Raw genomic sequence first — 22,277 nt, 5'->3', positions numbered from 1 at the left:
CGGCAAACCTCTTGAGTGGGTCCCTATCCTAAACCATTTAGTGCGGCACTGTGCACTAACCACTGCTGCAGCGACAAAGCGCCAGCAGGGCAGGCGACCTGGTGCCTCACAGCGCCCATGCTGCAAGACGAAGCCCCCAGGCCGCACCGCCCCACTGACACGACACCACCAGAACAGCGGCCACCACATAGCACCAGCACACAGTGAGAGGAGCTGTGCACTCACCTCCCACTGGCTCCCATATGTGAACTGGGAGCAAAAAAAGGCTGACCCCTCTTGCAGTCTCCTGCTGATTAAAATCACCTGTGCCAAATGGGGTAGTGCAGATCCAAGCAAAAAAAGAGGGGGATAGAATGTTGTATAACACACTAATACAATCTGATCAGAATGGTAACAAAAGAACCTCATGTTCTATTTATTTTTTGCCTAGCGGCTTTATATCATTGTATTTTTTGGGATGTGTGATCCATGTCTTTTTCTTCAGTGTGTTTCATTCCACATGTGTTAATTCATAGTTTTGATGCCTTCAATGTGAATCTACAATTTTCAGTCATGAAAGTAAAAAAAAACTCTTTGAATGAGAAGGGGTGTCCAAACTTTTGGTCATGTCCTGTATAATATATATATATATATATATATATATATATATATATATATATTTATTTTTGTAGTGTAAGGGGTACTTTGCACGCTGCGACATCGCTAGCCGATGATAGCGATGCCGAGTGCGATAGTACCAGCCCCCGTCGCACATGCGATATCATGTGATAGCTGCCGTAGCGAACATTATCGCTATGGCAGCTTCACACGCACATTCCTGGTCGGCGACGTCGCTGTGACTGCTGAAGAATCCCTCCTTCAAGGAGGCGGTGCGTTCGGCGTCACAGCGACCTCACCGCGACGTCACTAATCGGCCGGCCAATAGAAGCGGAGGGGCGGAGATTTACATCCCGCCCACCTTCTCCCTTCCGCATTGCCGGTGGACGGTGGGCGCAGGTAAGGAGATGTTTGTCGTTCCTGCGGGTTTACACACAGCTTATTGGAGCAGAGCCGAGATATGGGAGCAGAATCGAGCTTACTACAGAGATATGGGAGCAGAACTGAGCATACTACAGAGATATGGGAGCAGAGGCAAGCTTACTACAGAGATATGGGAGCAGACCCGAGCTTACTACAGAGATATGGGAGCAGACCCGAGCTTAGTGTACCAATACAGGAACACAATCGTACTTACTCAGTCTTCTACATAAAAACAGCAACAGAACCAAGCCTCCTACATACATACGGGAACAGAACAAGCTTACTGCATACACATAGTACCAGAACAAAGCTTACTACTTAATTATGGTACCATAACTGAGCTTACTGTATAGATATGGGAGCAAAACCATGCTTACTACATAGATACAGTACCATAACCCAGTTAACTACTTGTTGCTTCTCCTATATTTTGAATGTTAAACACGCACAGCAAACTGATGGCACATGGACTATACACTGATGCCATCTGTGTGCTGTGCGTATTTTTCAGGACCCATAGACTTCTATTGACCATAGTCATCTGTGCTGCAGAAAAAAAACAGACATCACTATGTGGATCACATGGACACACGGTCTGTGTAAATACACAGCCATGCGAGTAGCACCATAGGATATAATGAGTATATGCGGTTAAAAAAACGGATATAACACGTACCAGAAACATGGACATGTGAAAGAGGCATTAAGGTGATAGTTACGTCACAGTGCAGGAAGGGGTTAATTTACTTGTCTTTTCATAAACACAGAAAGACAAAATGAAATTCTCTAACACATATGTGAGCCCTTAGGGCCCGTGCCCACGATCAGTGTCAGCAGCGTCTTGGACGCAAAGTGTTTTCACTGAGTCCAAAATGCTGTGTTGTACAGCACACGCACAGTGGATGGATTTATAGAAATCTCCGTCCCGCTGTGCTTCTTTAAACTCTCCATAAATTGACCTGTGGGGCGAGTTTCTCATCTGCAGCTTGTGAATTTATTCTAAGAGATACTAGAGCTCTGAGCTGGAAAATACAGCAAAAATCCACTATCAGTGACCCTGATCGTATACACGGACAGTGCACCTCCGCTAGAGAAAGTACCCTGCGTCCAGACCGTGAGGAAGCCTGACAGTGGGCACTCACCCTTAAAGATAAGATATAAGATACAAATGTTTTACACATACACCACAACACTATAAGGGTATGTGGCTACGGTCCAGACATGCTGCGTCCTGGAGGCAGCGTGTCCTCTCCTGTAGGGCAGCGAGTGCTCTCCGAAGGGACTGCAGCTGCTTGTGCCCACAGTCAGGGTTAAGGCCGCTTCGGTCGTTTTCTCTGTTCTCTCTGCGGAAAACACTTGCATCTCCGCAGCAATAAAGTGACATGCTGCTGCTCGGGGATCCACGCCACAGGTCAGCTTTTGCTGTGGGATGGGCAGTACATGGGCAGTGGGCATGGGATTTTTAGAAATCCATCCACTGTGCTGGTACTGTACAACACAGCGTTTTGGATGCAGCGAAAACACTCTACATCCAAAATGCTGTGAACCCTGATCATGGTCACGTACCCTTACATACACATATCATACACACATACATAGAACCCCACAAACACGGACATGCAAACATACAGTACAGACGCGTACACCCACACGGCGTACAGACACGTACCCAGATTTATTCACATTAAGCAGATACATATTTGAAGACAATCACAAACATACACACACATAAATAGACACAATCCTATACACACAGACATGCACATACTGGGGGGGCTTTTACTTTTGATGATTGAGGACAACACTTCTCTTGCCTTCTGTGTGGCCCACAGACTTGTTTGATGCTCCTCTTCGGTGGGGAGGCAGTGCTGCATGACGCAGGACCAGGATTTTCAGGGCCCCATACTAGCAAAATTTTCAGGCTCCTTGAGACTCCGCCCAGACTCCACACCAGCTCCGCCTCCACCACTCAAACCTTCCATAGTACCACCGCCATTCTTGGCAAAGCTCCACTTCTGCAAACCATCCTCACAAACCAAACATTAACCGCTGTTCGGCTCAGCTATGCAGCACAGTCGTCATTTTGACAGCCTGAAAAAAAAAGCTGCATGCACCGTGTTTTGGGTTATCAAAATGACAAGCCCCAGACGGAATCATCAGCCATATGTGTGACTCGCCCACCCCAGGGCTGTGGGACACCCGGTGCCGGGCCGGACTAGTCCGGTGGTAGTCAGTGGTGGCTGGGCCCGGCTCCGTGGCCCTGGTGGGTGTCAGTAAAATATGTGGCTAGATGAATAAAGTTTGTGTTCGTGACGCCACCTGTGGTATGCGGCTAATAGGCCGCCGCTACTGTATGAGGCCTCCGGGGGATGGTATGGCAGCAATGGTGGTACTGCTCCCCACAGGTGGAGCAATGCCCGGGGCACTTTTGGTGCTTGTGAGTGTCTATGCAGATGAAATAACAGAGGCAACTTCAAGGGTGCAGTTCAAGTTCTTTACTCACAATTCTTGTCGGGGCCCAGGGCCCTTGGACTGCTGGGACCACTGTCAGGGACGTCCGCCGTTTCTGAGTGATTCTGAGAGTAAAAGCCGGTGCCCTTCTCTTTAGTGTCTCTATCTTCTGCTGTCTTCCTTAGCCTTGCCTTTGATAGGATAAACCTGGCTTGGCCTCCACTACAGCCTCCAGGCTGGGGGGTCACCTGTCGGCTGATTACCCCTTTTCTGGAAGTTCTGCTATGGGTTCTGGCCTGGGGAGTTTACAACATTCCCTGGGCCTCGGTTTTTACTGTTTGGAGATGATCTTTGCACTCCTCCAGTCTCTAGGGACCGTCCCCTGTTGCAGCTTGATCCCTCCACCGATGTTCTTGTGGAACAGGCCACCACAGCTCTAAACTGCCCTGGACAGCTCTACAGACTACCCGTGGCCCTGCGACTCCTTCTGTTCTCTGCGTGGTGTCACCTGGACCCTCCGAGTCCCAGGATCTTCACCAGGAAGCGTCTCTTTCTGTTTCTCAGCTCCTGACTGACTTGGAGCTTTCTTTCCTTTCTCTTCTCCTCCTTGCCTGCCTCCTGCAGACCTCTTCCTCCTTCCGCACTCTCTCTCCTTCTTCTGTTGCTTTCTCTGTGCGGACACTCTGAGCTCATAGAGCTCCTTTCTCTTTCACAGCTACATGCTGGCTCCTCACTCTCTCACTCTCTGAGGCAAACTGAAACTAACTTGACCTTCCTTTCTCTATCTGCTCTCGGCTGGCTCTCCCCACCCCCCGGTTGCTAAGCTACCACCCTATGGGAGCAGGGATGGGTCTTACCACCCCTCCCAGCATGCAGCATGGGAGGGTTACTGCCACTATCCCTTGTCCCAGTGTGTTCCTAGCAATGGGTGTAGTGTGGATTTACCAGGGGACCGGTGTTCACTCCCTTCCTCACCCAGAATGGGGCATCACACCGCTGATGGGGTGCAATGACCTGTGGCGACGGAAGCCTCAGGGGCGCCACACTCCCCCACATTGAATCCCAGCACGTCCTCGGGCTGAAAAGACAACAAAACATGTGGGAGAAACTGCAGAAACATTTTTGTTATGCATAACATAAAACAATAAAACATTTCTTCCCTTTATGGGAGGTACAAGTACTTAAACGTTGCGAACTTCTTATAAAGAAAACTCTAAGTGTGCACTTCCAGTCCATTGCACGGTTCGGGCACATCCCCCATAATTCTGGTAGGGGGCACAACGGGTGCAACTAATTACATTGTTGGCTACAACAAGTCCAGTAGCCTGGCAGTTCGTTCAGCTTCATTTTAAACGCAAGGCACATAAACAACATACCAGCCACTAAGTCCAGTGGCCTGGTAAGACATGACACAAAAACATTCACCGGGGACCACATTCCAGTTCCGTGGCCCGGTACATATAAACATGGGGTGTGACATCTTCAAAAAGTACAAGGGGCAGTAAGGCAGGAAAGGGTGTCATCTTCAAAAAGAACATTAGGGCAGCACAAAAGGGACATCTTCACAAAGAATGAGGGGCAGACAGGGGCTATGTACAGTTCAGCTTCTTTTCTTCACTTTCACTTTTACTTCTTTACATGTAGGGATTCTTCTCCGGCTCCCCACCTGGCAGCAGGTAGACAGCGGTCAGCACAGTCTGCGTCTGCTGGTCTTGGCGGGCCGCGCCTGGCATGGCGGCGGCCTGTATTGGAGTTGCTGCTGTGACCGATTCTTGACAGGCCGCACCTGGCGCGGCTGCGGCCTGGGCTTGGCGGGCCGCATCTGCGGCGTAGATTAACGTCGCCGCTGCGGCGGGATCTTGCTGGTCCGAGCGGGGTATCGCTGCTGGGGCCTGAGCTGGACGGGCCGGGCTTGGCGTCGCTGCTGCGGTGTGGATGGGCGTCGCTCCAGTGGCGAAATCTTGGCGGGCCGCACCTGGCGTGGCTGCGGCCTGGATCGGCGTCGCCGTGCCGGGCGTCTCTCCAGGGACCGCGGGCATGGCAGCGGGGATTGGGGCACTCGCGCCAGCAGGGGCAGCATGGGACTTACCCAGATCTAGGCTGGAGATGTTCTGCAGCAGGATCGCCATCGCTGGTGTGGGCTCCGGATGGTCGTGGGCATCACCCCCACGCAGGCCTCGCTGCACAGACTTCTGCAGACTCCTCATGGCCAGCACCATCTCCATCCCCCACACGGCTGTCTCCCGTCCGCTCTGCTTCTTCATCCCGTCAGCCATCCTTCCGACCTCAGCCTCCAGCTCAGCGGCGGTCACAGGCCTGATCCAGGTGAGCTCCCCCTGGCCTCCGCTTACAGGAGCCATTTTCTCTTTCTGCTGGTCTGGCATTCAGACTTGTTCTGCCAGCCGGCCAGCTTTTCTAGGCGCCATTTCTTCTTCTTCCTCCGCCTTCCATGGCGGGCACTGCTTCGCGCTCTTTTCTTGGACAAGGGGGCGGGGCTTCTCTTTGCGCCCTTTCTTCTTTCACGCCCCCCTTCTTCCCGCGCTCAGTGGCTTCAATGGCGGCAGTTTCTCACAGTAAACACAGGCTACTTCACGATTCTTCAGGCGCACAGTACCCGGTGTGACCGGGCACGAAATCCTGTTCGTGACGCCAAAAGTTGACTCGCCCACCCCAGGGCTGTGGGACACCCGGTGCTGGGCCGGACTAGTCCGGTGGTAGTCAGTGGTGGCTGGGCCCGGCTCCGTGGCCCTGGTGGATGTCAGTAAAATATGTGGCTAGATGAATAAAGTTTGTGTTCGTGACGCCACCTGTGGTATGCGGCTAATAGGCCGCTGCTGCTGTATGAGGCCTCCGGGGGATGGTATGGCAGCAATGGTGGTACTGCTCCCCACAGGTGGAGCAATGCCCGGGGCACTTTTGGTGCTTGTGAGTGTCTGTGCAGATGAAATAACAGAGGCAACTTCAAGGGTGCAGTTCAAGTTCTTTACTCACAATTCTTGTCGGGGCCCAGGGCCCTTGGACTGCTGGGACCACTGTCAGGGACCTCCGCCGTTTCTGAGTGATTCTGAGAGTAAAAGCCGGTGCCCTTCTCTTTAGTGTCTCTATCTTCTGCTGTCTTCCTTAGCCTTGCCTTTGATAGGATAAACCTGGCTTGGCCTCCACTACAGCCTCCAGGCTGGGGGGTCACCTGTCGGCTGATTACCCCTTTTCTGGAAGTTCTGCTATGGGTTCTGGCCCGGGGAGTTTACAACATTCCCTGGGCCTCGGTTTTTACTGTTTGGAGATGATCTTTGCACTCCTCCAGTCTCTAGGGACCGTCCCCTGTTGCAGCTTGATCCCTCCACCGATGTTCTTGTGGAACAGGCCACCGCAGCTCTAAACTGCCCTGGACAGCTCTACAGACTACCCGTGGCCCTGCGACTCCTTCTGTTCTCTGCGTGGTGTCACCTGGACCCTCCGAGTCCCAGGATCTTCACCAGGAAGCGTCTCTTTCTGTTTCTCAGCTCCTGACTGACTTGGAGCTTTCTTTCCTTTCTCTTCTCCTCCTTGCCTGCCTCCTGCAGACCTCTTCCTCCTTCCGCACTCTCTCTCCTTCTTCTGTTGCTTTCTCTGTGCGGACACTCTGAGCTCACAGAGCTCCTTTCTCTTTCACAGCTACATGCTGGCTCCTCACTCTCTCACTCTCTGAGGCAAACTGAAACTAACTTGACCTTCCTTTCTCTATCTGCTCTCGGCTGGCTCTCCCCACCCCCCGGTTGCTAAGCTACCACCCTATGGGAGCAGGGATGGGTCTTACCACCCCTCCCAGCATGCAGCATGGGAGGGTTACTGCCACTATCCCTTGTCCCAGTGTGTTCCTAGCAATGGGTGTAGTGTGGATTTACCAGGGGACCGGTGTTCACTCCCTTCCTCACCCAGAATGGGGCATCACACCGCTGATGGGGTGCAATGACCTGTGGCGACGGAAGCCTCAGAGGCGCCACATGTGTGTATATCTAATATATAAAACTCAGTGTACAGTCATGGCCAAAAGTTTTGAGAATGACACCTAAATTATATTTTCACATGATCAGTTGCCCTCTGGTTTTTAATTGTTTGTCTGATGTTTACATCACATACAGAAATATAATTGCAATCACATTATGAGTACCAAAAGGTTATATTGACAGTTAGAATGAGATAATGCAGCAAGTCAATATTTGCAGTGTTGACCCTTCTTCTTCAGGACCTCTGCAATTCTCCCTGGCATGCTCTCAATCAACTTCTGGAGCAAATCCTGACTGATAGCTGTCCATTCTTGCATAAGCAATGCTTGCATTTTGCCAGAATTTGTTGGTTTTTGTTTGTCCACCCGTCTCTTGAGGATTGCCCACAAGTTCTCAATGGGATTAAGATCTGGGGAGTTTCCAGGCCATGGACCCAAAATCTCTGTTTTGTTCCATGAGCCATTTAGTGATCACCTTTGCTTTATGGCAAGGTGCTCCATCATGCTGGAAAAGGCATTGTTGGGCGCCAAACTGCTCTTGGACAGTTGGGAGAAGTTGCTCTTGGAGGACATTCTGGTACCATTCTTTATTCATGGCTGTGTTTTTAGGCAAGACTGTGAGCCGATTCCCTTGGCTGAGAAGCAACTCCACACATGAATCGTTTCAGGATGCTTAACAGTTGGCATGAGACAAGACTGGTGGTAGCGCTCACCTCTTCTTCTCCTAATAAGCTGTTTTCCAGATGTCCCAAACAATCGAAAAGGGGATTCATCTGAGAAAATGACTTTACCCCAGTCCTCAGCAGTCCACTCCCTGTACCTTTTGCAGAATATCAGTCGGTCCCTGATGTTTTTTCTGGAGAGAAGTGGCTTCTTTGCTGCCCTCCTTAAAACCAGGCCTTGCTCAAGCAGTCTCCGCCTCACAGTGCGTGCAGAAGCACTCACACCAGCCTGCTGCCATTGCTGAGCTAGCTCGGCACTGCTGGTAGTTCGATCCCGCAGCTGAAACAGTTTTAAGACACGGTCCTGGCGTTTGCTGGTCCTTCTTGGGCGCCCTGGAGCCTTTTTGGCAACAATGGAAGCTCTCTCCTTGAAGTTCTTGATGATGCAATAGATTGTTGACTGAGGTGCAATCTTTGTAGCTGCGATACTCTTCCCTGTTAGGCCATTTTTGTGCAGAGCAATGATGGCTGCACGTGTTTCTTTAGAGATAACCATGGTTAACTGAAGAGAAACAATGATACCAAGCACCAGTTTCCTTTTAATGTGTCCAGTGGTGTCATTCTTACTTAATCATGACTGATTGTTCGCCAGCCCTGTCCTCATCAACACCCACACCTGTGTTAATGGAACAATTACTAAAACAATGTTAGCTGCTCCTTTTAAGGCAGGAATGCAATGATGTTGAAATGTGTTTTGGGGGTTGAAGTTCATTTTCTTAGCCAATATGAATCAAGAGAATGAACATATGAATCAAGAGAAATTTAGCTACTCAATTGATCAATGCAATAGAGCCCCAACACTACGCCAAAGTATTTCTCTACGTTGGGGTCCCTAGCTAGTGTGTGTCCTCTCATGCAGTTAAAAAACTTACCGTGTATAGGAAGCTGAGACCCAGGCTATTTATGCGTATGATATGGATTGGCAATAGGTGTGGTTGGGGAGGGTTCACAAACGAAAAACTACTAACAAATAAGGAATAACGTTTGGAACATCCATATCATACGCATAAATAGCCTGGGTCTCAGCTTCCCATACACGGTAAGTTTTTTAACTGCATGAGAGGACACACACTAGCTAGGGACTCCAACGTAGAGAAATACTTTGGCGTAGTGTTGGGGCTCTATTGCATTGATCAATTGAGTAGCTAAATTTCTCTTGATTCATATGTTCATGGCAGTAATGCAGATTCCATTTTTCACATTTTCACTCTTACATATAGCTATTGGATTTTTCAAGTCAGTATTCACACAGCAGTTTCTGCTATTTCATGTATTCCCCTTACATAGTCACTGGTGTGCATACCTTATCTCCCCATAGCGACACACAGACAGACTGGGGGAGAGACAGCTACTATCCCGGGCAACGCCCGGGTACTACAGCTATTGTAGAGATATATATATATATATATATATATATATCTATATATATATCTATATATATATATATATATATATATAGATATATATATATATTGAGGATATAGGCTGCTGGCTGTACACCGTGTATATATATATATATATATATATATATATATATATATATATATATATATATATATATATATCTATCTATCTAGAGTCTGCTGGCTGCATATACAGTGGGTACGGAGGGAAAGTATTCTTGTTTAATAAATTTGCAAAACTTTCTAAATTTCTGTTTTCTTCTGTCCAGATGGGGGATGGGGAGCAGAGTGTACAAGGAGAAAAAAAATAACTTTTTTGAATTTACCAAATGGCTGCAATGAAACAAAGAGTCAAAATTAAAAGGGGTCTGAATACTTTCCGTACCCACTGTGTATAATATAGAGGCTGGGGGCTGCATATAGTGTATACACAGAGGGGGGGAGGAATTGCCCGCCTGCCCCCTGGGCCAGCCCGCCCCTGCCCACATAGCCTTCCATATAGTATAATGGGTCCCAGATTGCCTTTCATATATACCATAATATTATTCATCCCCATAGTCCTCCATATAGTATGAGCTCCACATTGCCTTTGATATAATATAATGCACCCACCAATATTTCTTCATATAGTTTAATGGGCCTCACATAGTCCTCCCTAAATTATATTGCTCTCTACATTATATGCTCCCTATATTATAATGTACTCCAAAGTCCTCCATATAGTGTAATGCACCCCCATAGTTGTTCATATATTATAATGCACCCGTATAGTCCTTCATATATCGCAATGCACCCCATAGTCCTCCATATATTATATTGTACCCTAAAGTCCTCCATATATTATAATGCTCTACCATGGTCCTCTAAATAGTATAATGCACCCCCCATAGTCCTCCATATATTAAAAAGCCCCTCCATAGTCCTCCAAATAGTACAGTATAATGCACCCCATAGTCCTCCATAGATTATATTGCACCCTAAAGTCCTCCATATATTATAATGCTGCACGATGGTCCTCCAAATAGTATAATGCACCCCCCATAATCGTCCATATTATAATATATGCACTCCCATAGTCCTCCAAATAGTATTATGCACCCCCATAGTCCTACATGTGTTATAATGCACCCCCCATATGTCACAGAATAGTATAATGCACATGCCATAGTCCTCCACCAGTTTTCTCACCTCTCATCTTTCCTCCGCTGCTCAGGTCTCTACAGTGCCGTGTGTTCTGCAGCTCTGCACATCTCAGCACAACAGGCGCACTGTAGTGATGGCATTGAGCCCGCTGTGCTGAGACGTCATAGCGCAGCCACAGCAGGAGAATGATGGAGGAAGGAGCGGAGCACTCCTTTTATCATTGCTTTCAACCCATGCCAGCTATAGTTTGTCTTTGTTGGTCTGTGAGGTGTGGTGTCCCAAATATTCTGGTGAAAGTAGTGCTTATTGCTTGGTGCAGTTGTGGAATTACCCCTGTTTTGTAGCTACGTTCCTGCTCTTGTTTTTAATCCTGAATCTCTTATAGCTCAATGCAGGCCCATATAGCATTAGGCACCTTCATGTAGTACTATACAGCCCGCATATAGCACAATGCAAGCCCAGATAGCATTAGGCATCCTCATGTAGTATACAGCCCCTATATAGCACAATGCAGACCCAGAAAGCATTAGGCATCCTCATGTAGTATACAGCCCCTATATAGCACAATGCAGACCCAGATAGCATTAGGCACCCTCATGCAGTATACAGCCTGTATATAACACAGTGCAGAGCCAGATAGCATTAGGCACCTTCATGTAGTATACAGCCCCTATACAGCACAGTACAGAGCCAGATAGCATTCGGCACCTTCATGTAGTATACAGCCTGTAGATAGCACAGTGAAGAGCCAGATAGCATTAGGCACCTCCATGAAGTATACAGCCCCTATATAGCACAATGCAGAGCCAGATAACATTAGGCACCCTCATGTTGTATATAGCCTGTATATAGTACGGTGCATAGCCAGATAGCATTAGGCACCTTCATGTAGTATACAGCCCCTATATAGCACAATGCAAAGCCAGATAACATTAGGCACCCTCATGTTGTATACAGCCTGTATATAACACGGTGCAGAGCCAGATAGCATTAGGCACCTTCATGTAGTATACAGCCCCTATATAGCACAGTGCAGAACCAGATAGCATTAGGCATCCTCATGTAGTATACAGCCCCTATATAGCACAGTGCAGACCCATAGAGCATTAGGCACCTTCATGTAGTATACAGCCCGCATATAGCAGAATCAGATAGCATTAGGCACCCTCATGTAGTACACAGCCCACATATAGCACAATGCAGACTCAGATAGCCTTAGGCACCATCATATAGTATACAGTCCCTATATACCACAATGCAGAGCCAGATAGCTTTAAGCAGCATCATGTAATACACAGCACCTATATACCACAGTGCACAGCCAGATAGCATCAGGAACCCTCATGCAGTATACAGCCTGTACTGTTATGATCCGCAACCATGGAAGACCACCACAAATCATTGGCAAAAGGTGACAAGAGCATTGGCAAGTAATCTGGCCGCCATCCCCTTACTAACCATCAACACTAGAAGTAGCCGAGGGGTGAACTAACATCTTGTGCACCACGAACCCAGCCGGAGAACTAACTATCCTAAAGGAAGGAAAGATGAATAACGCTCTGCCTCAGAAAATAGACAAGAATATCAAGTCCCCAACATTCAAAGACTGCGGTGATATAGGAAAAACACAATACACAGATAGATGACAGGATTAGTAAAAGGTGAGGCCCCCACTGACTAACATAGGAAAGGACAGGAAAGGGACTGATGGTGGCCAGAGTAAAACCCTGCAAAATTCCAAATTCCTGATAGTACAAAAAGGCCCTCAGATCGCACGATCTGAACTCCGTCCTATACCAGGTGCTCTTGTCATACCAATGAACAGAAAACAAGAATCATTATAAATTCAACAAGCCACAAACACATGGACCTAAAGGAGCTATACTCCAAACAGAACTGCAGGGAATTCCCCAGCCAAGCAACTGAGGGGGAAAATCCCTGCATGCAAATAAACTGAAAACAACCACAGCAAATGACAAACCCAGATAAGAGCAAAAGAACCAAACAATAAATAAAGAGCAAGCACTTATCTGGGGTAGAAGTGGTGTGGAGCAGAATGAAGCAGGCTGGTGATACAAAGAACAACTGACATTCGGCACAGCCTGTTATCAGACCAGGATTTAAATAAGCAGAGAGTTAGCAAAGGAAACGCCCATTGCACAACACACCTGGTCCAAGTCCAAACCATTCCTGGCCACCAGAGGGAGCCTCCCAGCAGCCAAAACATAACTAACATTCACAACACTGTATATAGCACAGTGTAGAGCCAGATAGCATTAGGCACCTTCATGTAGTATACAGCCCCTATATAGCACAATGCAGAGCCAAATAACATTAGGCACCCTCATGTTGTATATAGCTTGTATATAGCACGGTGCAAAGCAAGATAGCATTAGGCACCTTCATGTAGTATACAGCCCCTATATAGTATAATGCAGAGCCAGATAACATTAGGCACCTTCATGTTGTATACAGCCTGTATATAGCACGGTGCAGAGCCAGGTAGCAGTAGGCACCTTCATGTAGTATACAACCTGTATATAGCACAGTGCAGAGCCAGGTAGCAGTAGGCACCTTCATGTAGTATACAACCTGTATATAGCACAATACAGACCCAGATAACATTAGGCACCTTCATGTAGTACACAGCCCCTGTATAGCACAGTGCAGAGCCAGATAGCATTAGGCACCTTCATGTAGTGTACAGGCTGTATATAGCACAGTGCAGAGCCAGATAGCAGTAGGCACCTTCAGGTAGTATACATCCTGTATATAGCATGGTGCAGAGCCAGATAGCAGTAGACACCTTCATGTAGTATACAGCTTGTATATAGCACAGTACAGACCCAGATAACATTAGGCACCGTCATGTACTGTACAGCCTGTATATAGCACAGTGCAGAGCCAGTTAGCATTAGGCACCTTCATGTAGTATACAGCCCCTATATAGCACAATGCAGAGCCAGATAGCATTAGGCACCCTCTTGTTGTATACAGCCTGTATATAGCACGGTGCAGAGCCAGATAGCAGTAGGCACCTTCATGTAGTATACATCCTGTATATAGCACGGTGCAGAGCCACATAGCAGTAGGCACCTTCATGTAGTATACAGCCTGTATATAGCACAGTACAGACCCAGATAACAATAGGCACCGTTATGTAGTACACAGCCCCTGTATAGCACAGTGCAGAGCCAGATAGCATTAGGCACGCTCATGTTGTATACAGCCTGTATATAACATGGTGCAGAGCCAGATAGCAGTAGGTATGCTCATGTAGTATACAGCCTGTATATAGCACAGTTCAGAGCCAGATAGCAGTAGGCACCCTCATGTAGTATACAGCCTGTATATAGCACAGCCTTTATGTAGCACAGTGCAGAGCCAGATAGCAGTAGGTACCCTCATGTAGTATACAGCCTGTATATAGCGCAACCTGTATATAGCACAGTGCAGAGCCAGATAGCAGTAGGCACTCATGTAGTATACAGTGATTGTACATACTCACTTCTCCTCGTTCCCCCGCTGCTCCGGTCTCCTCGGCACGTCCACTGCTGTTACTCTCTCTGACCTCTCAGCAGGCGCGCAGTAATGACGTCACCGCATTCCTCTGCTGATCTGTCCGAGTGCTGACAGTCACAGCGGGGAGAATGATAAGAGAGGAAGCGCGCCGCTCCGTCTCTCATCATTGCTCTCATTTGTATCGGCAACTGCGATGCCGATACAATTGAAAGCGCGATCCTCGGCGGGGGGAAACCGGTGACAGCGCGGGCCCCCCTGAGTAGCGGTACGCCACTGCTGCCCGGCGAGTGGGCCCCCCGGCAGCTCAGGGCTCCGGCATTTTGCCGGTTTTGCCGGGTGCTGATGCCGGCCTTGCCCTGTCTGCACCTTGTGAGGAACCTGTGCCCATACTGCAGAAGGGAGTGCTGGTATCGGCATTCAGTGCTGAGGTTGAAACTGAGATTGCGGAGGCCCAGGATTAGACAAGTCGGTGGTCCTAACTAACAAGTTGTTTGTTTCCCGGAATATTTGCCTTAAGGTTCTGGGGACACATCATGATTCCGTCCTGGCTGGTCTCCTGGGGTGAAAGGTACTCTGGATCTTTTATTGCGTCATTTCTGGTATCCCATAATCTAGAGGGATGTGGTGTCCAATGTGTCTGCATGTGCCACCTGTGCATACTCTAAAGGGGGCTTTACACGGTAGCGATATCGCTAGCAATTTGTAGCGATAGCGAGCGTGTAAGTACCCGCCCCCGTCGCGCATGCGATTGTTTGTGATCGCTGCCGTAGCGAACATTATCGCTACGGCAGCGTCACACGTACTTACCTGGTCGGCGGCGTCGCAGTGACTGCCGAACAATCCCTCCTTCAAGGGGGAGGGACGTTCGGCATCACAGCGACGTCACCGCAACGTCACACAGCGACCGGCCAATCAAAGTGGAGGGGCGGAGCTGTGCGTGATGTAAACATCCCGTCCATCACTTCCTTCCGCATTGGGGCCGGCGGCAGGTAAGAAGACGTTCCTCGCTCATGCGGCGTCACACATAGCGATGTGTGCTGCCGCATGAGCGATGAACCACAACGCTAAACAACCCTTACTGATTTTTGAGTTTGGGACGACCTCTCCATGGTGAATGATTTTCACCATTTTTGAGGTTGCCTAAGGTTGCTGGCAGGGCCGGCTCCAGGTTTTTGTGGGCCCCGGGCGGAAGAGTCCCAGTGGGCCCCATCCACACACAGACACCGATACGAACATATACATATTTAAAGACAAACTCACAAAAATACATATAAACAGACAAATATATACAGTCATATACACTTACAGACACACACACACACACACAAGTCTGCTGCATACAGACAGACACACACACACACACAACTCTGCTACATACAGACAAACACATACAACTCTGCTACATACAGATAAACACATACAACTCTGCTACATACAGACAAACACATACAACTCTGCTACATACAGACAAACACATACAACTCTGCTACATACAGACAAACACACAACTCTGCTACATACAGACAAACACATACAACTCTGCTACATTCAGACAAACACATACAACTCTGCTACATACAGACAAACACATACAACTCTGCTACATACAGATAAACACATACAACTCTGCTACATACAGACAAACACATACAACTCTGCTACATACAGACAAACACATACAACTCTGCTACATACAGACAAACACACAACTCTGCTACATACAGACAAACACATACAACTCTGCTACATTCAGACAAACACATACAACTCTGCTACATACAGACAAACACATACAACTCTGCTACATACAGATAAACACATACAACTCTGCTACATACAGACAAACACATACAACTCTGCTACATACAGACAAACACACAACTCTGCTACATACAGACAAACACATACAACTCTGCTACATTCAGACAAACACATACAACTCTGCTACATACAGACAAACACATACAACTCTGCTACATACAGATAAACACATACAACTCTGCTACATACAGACAAACACATACAACTCTGCTACATACAGACAAACACATACAACTCTGCTACATACAGACAAACACACAACTCTGCTACATACAGACAAACACATACAACTCTGCTACATACAGACAAACACATACAACTCTGCTACATACAGACAAACACATACAACTCTGCTACATACAAACACATACAACTCTGCTACATACAGACAAACACATACAACTCTGCTACATATAAACACATACAACTCTGCTACATACAGACAAACACATACAACTCTGCTACATACAGACAAACACATACAACTCTGCTACATACAGACAAACACATACAACTCTGCTACATACAGACAAACACATACAACTCTGCTACATACAGACAAACACACACAACTCTGCTACATACAAACACATACAACTCTGCTACATACAGACAAACACACACAACTCTGCTACATACAGACAAACACATACAACTCTGCTACATACAGACAAACACATACAACTCTGCTACATACAGACAAACACATACAACTCTGCTACATACAAACACATACAACTCTGCTACATACAGACAAACACATACAACTCTGCTACATACAGACAAACACACACAACTCTGCTACATACAAACACATACAACTCTGCTACATACAGACAAACACACACAACTCTGCTACATACAGACAAACACATACAACTCTGCTACATACAGACAAACACATACAACTCTGCTACATACAGACAAACACATACAACTCTGCTACATACAGACAAACACATACAACTCTGCTACATACAGACAAACACATACAACTCTGCTACATACAGACAAACACATACAACTCTGCTACATACAGACAAACACATACAACTCTGCTACATTCAGACAAACACATACAACTCTGCTACATACAGACAAACACATACAACTCTGCTACATACAGACAAACACATACAACTCTGCTACATACAGACAAACACATACAACTCTGCTACATTCAGACAAACACATACAACTCTGCTACATACAGACAAACACATACAACTCTGCTACATACAGACAAACACATACAACTCTGCTACATACAGACAAACACATACAACTCTGCTACATACAGACAAACACATACAACTCTGCTACATACAGACAAACACATACAACTCTGCTACATTCAGACAAACACATACAACTCTGCTACATACAGACAAACACATACAACTCTGCTACATTCAGACAAACACATACAACTCTGCTACATTCAGACAAACACATACAACTCTGCTACATTCAGACAAATGCACACAACTCTGCTGCTCTGTGGGGCCCACACCCGCGGCTTGGCGGGGACAGCACCAGCGGCAGCACCCGCGGCTCGGCGGGGCCCACACCCGCGGCTCGGCGGGGCCCACACCCGCGGCTCGGCGGGGCCCACACCCGCGGCTCGGCGGGGCCAGCACCCGCGGCTCGGCAGGGCCCACACCCGCGGCTCGGCGGGGCCAGCACCCGCGGAATCGGCGGGTGGGGGCATTGGCAGGGGCCAGGGCATACATCCAGGGGGTAGAAGCAGCTCACCGGGGCCTATAATGGGGAGGCGGGGAGGGCACTTACCCGATGGTCATGGTGGAGAGGGCTCAGAGGGGGCACACACAGCGCCGGACAGAAGCTCGCCTCCTTCATCTGTGGGACTGAGAAGGCGGTAGCTCCGCCCACAGGTGAAATTCAAACGAGGATGTCTGCGCGCCTTAAAGTGACGGCGCCGCAGATTGCTGCCGAGGACTGCGGTCCCCGGAACTCGGCCGGGGACCGCAGAACTGTAAAGGCGAGTGGGCCCCGGCCAAGGGACAGGAGAACTGACGAGGCCGAGTGGGCCCCCCCGGCTCTCCAGGGCCCCGGCATTTGCCCGGGTTTGCCGGGTGCTGACGCCGGCCCTGGTTGCTGGTAAGTATCACACGCTGCGATATCGTTAATGACGCCGGATGTGCGTCACTAACACTGTGACCCCGACGATCAAACATTAACGATATCGTAGCGTGTAAAGCCCACTTAAGCCATCGCACTCTCATCTGTCTGGTTGTCTGCATCCATTGAGGGTCCCTAGAAAGCCTTGGATAGACAATTCCATGAACTTTGTTATGGCTCTTCCTCCTTTTGCTGGCAATACGGTGATTTTTGTGTTGGTAGATATGTTTTCCAAAATGACACATTTTATTGCATTATCATCATTACCCATTGCTAAAACCTTAGCTCCGGTATTCATCCGGATATCCACTGGACCAAAAGTACCGTTCAGTTGTCTGGAGGAGCGGAATGGAACGGCCACCGAGTCTTCACTACTGCCACCGGAGGTGGCAGCAGGAACACATGCTGGAAAGCAGCCAGCAGAAGGCAGCCCCAGGTGATCTGCGGTACCTCGGCACCTGGCACCACGGATACATCTGGGATAGATGGACAAATGGGGTAGCAGTGACCGGTGTGGATACTTGCAGTGGTGGGTATGTGGTAGCAGGCCAGTATAGATGATCATAGCAGCAACAGCAGCAGCAGATTAGAGGGGGGCAGGACAGCACGGGGACGCCGATATAAGCATTACACTTAGGTATTCCCCCCCCTTTTTAAGATGGAGCAATTTGTCTTTCTTTGCCGACTATAGCTCTCTGCTACACCAGTCCTTGTGCTGTTGTTTACCTTTCTGGTGATTTACTTTGTGCAGTGGAATTTTTCCTGTCATCTGGTTATTTCCTCCCTGCTTTAGTTTTGCTCCTTATCAAATGTTGTCCGATTACTTTGTGTGATAGAGTTTTGGTTTCCCCTGTTTGTCTATCACTGTTGGTGTTTACATTCTCCTATCCCGCCCCCCTAGTGCAGGATAGGAGAGTGTAAAGGAGCCCCAACCATCATCACCATCAGACATATCTCTGGGATCAGGGACAGCTAGAGCTCTCCTAGCCTGAGGGCCAGTCTAGGAGCCTCGGTCCTGTTATCACCTGTCACCCCATGACAGTGTTGCTGGGAAGCATACTTGAAGCATTATATGCCGTCCAGCTGACCACCTGTTCACACTGTTCACCTGCGCCTCCCTGCAAAGTGGTACAGGAAGCTAGGTCTCTTGGATGAGCGGATTTGTTGTGCTCACGCAGCAGGAACCACCTGACCCACAAATTCAGTCTCTGCATGCACCATCAGCAGTACATCCACTTCCCCGTCCCTTACCGCACACCTTGCGCAATTTAAATTAGGTATATAATATATGCCTACAAACTTTACGGTATTAATAGGGAAAAGAAAATATGTAGCCCTGAAAAAGACATTTAATTTTTAGGTTGCAGCAGCATTATACCTATAGAAGTACTGTAAGGCAATAAACCCTGCTTATGTACCGCCCCGCACTCGGCTGCAGCTGCGAACCTTTTACAGGCCGAGTGCCCAAACTGTAGCCCTAAACACAATTTTTTTTCCGAAGTGCCAACCAATCCTATTATATAAAGAATTGATTTTAACCTTACCTTTGCAGTCTTCAACAGGGGCATCACGCTCATGCTTACCACACATTGAAGCTGAGCCCCTGCCCTTTCCAGACACAGCAGTTGATCTTTCTGGAAAAAAATTGCAGCATATTAGACAGAGATTTTAGCCTGGAATGCAGTCAGATGTCACCCTGTAATCTACATCTACATTTCAAAGTGTGAACATCCTGAAATCCCATAAAGACGTACGAGTTGCTCCCCTCCCCTTCATTGTATAGTTATGTCCCCCTTCCTCGGCCACTTCCTGGTAAACATGTCCCCCATCCTGATATATATTTCCTACATTCTGGTATATTTGTCCCCATCACGGCCCCATCCTGGTAAATGTCCTCCATCCTGGTAAATGTACCCCATTCTGGCATGTTCCCCCATGCTGGTAAATGTAGCCCATCCTGACATATTGCCCATCCTTGTAAATGTTCCCCCATCCCGGCATGTACCCCATTCCTGGTAAATGTTCCCAATCCTGGTTAATTTACCCCCATCCAGGTAAATGTACCCCTTCCTGGTAAATGTACCCTATAGTGGCATGTTTCCTCCATCCTGGCATGCATGTTTCCTCTATCCTGGCATGCATGCTTCCTCCATCTTGGCATGCATGTTTTCCTCATCCTGGCATGCATGTTTCCTCCATCCTGGCATGCATGTTTCCTCCATCCTGGCATGCATGTTTCCTCCATCCTGGCATGCATGTTTCCTCCATCCTGGCATGCATGTTTCCTCCATCCTGGCATGCATGTTTTCCCCATCCTGGCATGCATGTTTTCCCCATCCTGGCATGCATGTTTCCTCCATCCTGCCATGCATGTTTTCCCCATCCTGGCATGTATTCTTTCCCCATCCTGGCATGCATGTTCCCCCCATCCTGGCATGCATGTTTCCTCCATCTTGGCATGCATGTTTTCCCCATCCTGGCATGCATGTGTGACGCCCTGGGCAAGCCAGGGGTCACAGGTCACAACACCACACGCACCCCACATTCCCTGCAGGTACACACTAGGTCAAAACACAAATCCTTGTTGCCTTCCTCCAGGGGCTGGTGTCCACACCAGGGGGTGGGCCAGGCGGTTGGCTCCACCCACCAAGGAGTTCACAGCCCTGGAGGCGGGAGAACCAGGCAGTTGAAGTCTAGCTGAGGGCTAGAGTGGAGTTAAGCTAGGGAAGTGAAAGAGTAAAGGAGGAAAGTAGGAGAAGTGACAGCAAGAAGCCTGAAGTTGGTCCGGGTGTGTGCCCCGGACTGAGACAGCAAGGTTGGCAGACGGCGGTGACCGTCTGCAGGCGAGACTGATTGGAGGTTGCAGAAAGGACCGTGGACGGGTGGTGACCCGGCGGTACCGGAGCGGTATACGAAGATTAGTCAGCACCAGGGCAGGGGCCTTTCGGATCCCGGCAAGGCTAGGAGTCGCCGAATTTGCCAAATCCGTCAGTGAAGGGGACGACTGTCTCCCAACAACCAAGTCCCGTTTGAAGGCAACAGTCCGACCGTTAAGGAGAGACACCGCCACCGCCAAGGCACCAGTTTCCCAGGGCCAGCGCCTGCGGGCAAGAGTGGAGCTCCTCCGGCTCATATCTAAACTGGGGAGCGGGTTACCGGTGGGAACCCATCGTTACCAAACAACAACACATAGGTGCAGGGAAGAGACCGTCACCGTCAACTGCAGGGGATATCAGCAGCGCAACCATCTGAGGGACCCGTCCAACCAGCCGTTTGTTTACCGAGAACTGTGTCGTGTTTACTGGCTGAGTGAGTACCTCCGTGCCGTGCGGCACAGCGCTGCCCCTGCGCCCCTGCACCTCCACAGGCCCCATACCCGCCTGTCCACCATCCAACCCCATCACTGGGCCCCGGGATCACCAACCCCTACCCACGGAGGGGCAACACAACAACTGGCTGCTCCATACCATCACTCCCGGGATCCCCAGCCAGAGCAGCGGTGGTGTACACCTAATCACCACAACCGTGGGTGGCGTCACAGACAATAAACTATCCCAAAACACCAATTCCCCTTTTCACTCACGGGCGAGGAGCGTCGCTCGAGTCCCCGGGATCTGGCCCATCGCTGGAGCCACCGAGTAGCAGCAGCAGCAGGCCGCAGCAGCCGCAGCGGCAGCCGGACCCGAGCAGTGGGAGAGCGCGGCGTCCCCTCCTCCGCCCGCGACACATGTTTCCTCTATCCTGGCATGCATGTTTCCTCCATCCTGGCATGCATGTTTCCCCATCCTGGCATGCATGTTTCCCCATCCTGGCATGCATGTTTCCCCATCCTGGCATTCATGTTACCTCCATCCTGGCATGCATGTTTCCTCCATCCTGGCTTGCATGTTTCCTCCATCCTGGCTTGCATGTTTCCTCTATCCTGGCATGCATGCTTCCTCCATCTTGGCATGCATGTTTTCCTCATCCTGGCATGCATGTTTCCTCCATCCTGGCATGCATGTTTCCTCCATCCTGGCATGCATGTTTCCTCCATCCTGGCATGCATGTTTCCTCCATCCTGGCATG

Source organism: Anomaloglossus baeobatrachus, chromosome 2 (assembly GCF_048569485.1).
Source record: "Anomaloglossus baeobatrachus isolate aAnoBae1 chromosome 2, aAnoBae1.hap1, whole genome shotgun sequence".
Taxonomy (NCBI): domain Eukaryota; kingdom Metazoa; phylum Chordata; class Amphibia; order Anura; family Aromobatidae; genus Anomaloglossus; species Anomaloglossus baeobatrachus.
The sequence above is the reverse complement of the archived record's forward strand: the minus strand, read 5'-3'. Positions refer to the sequence as shown.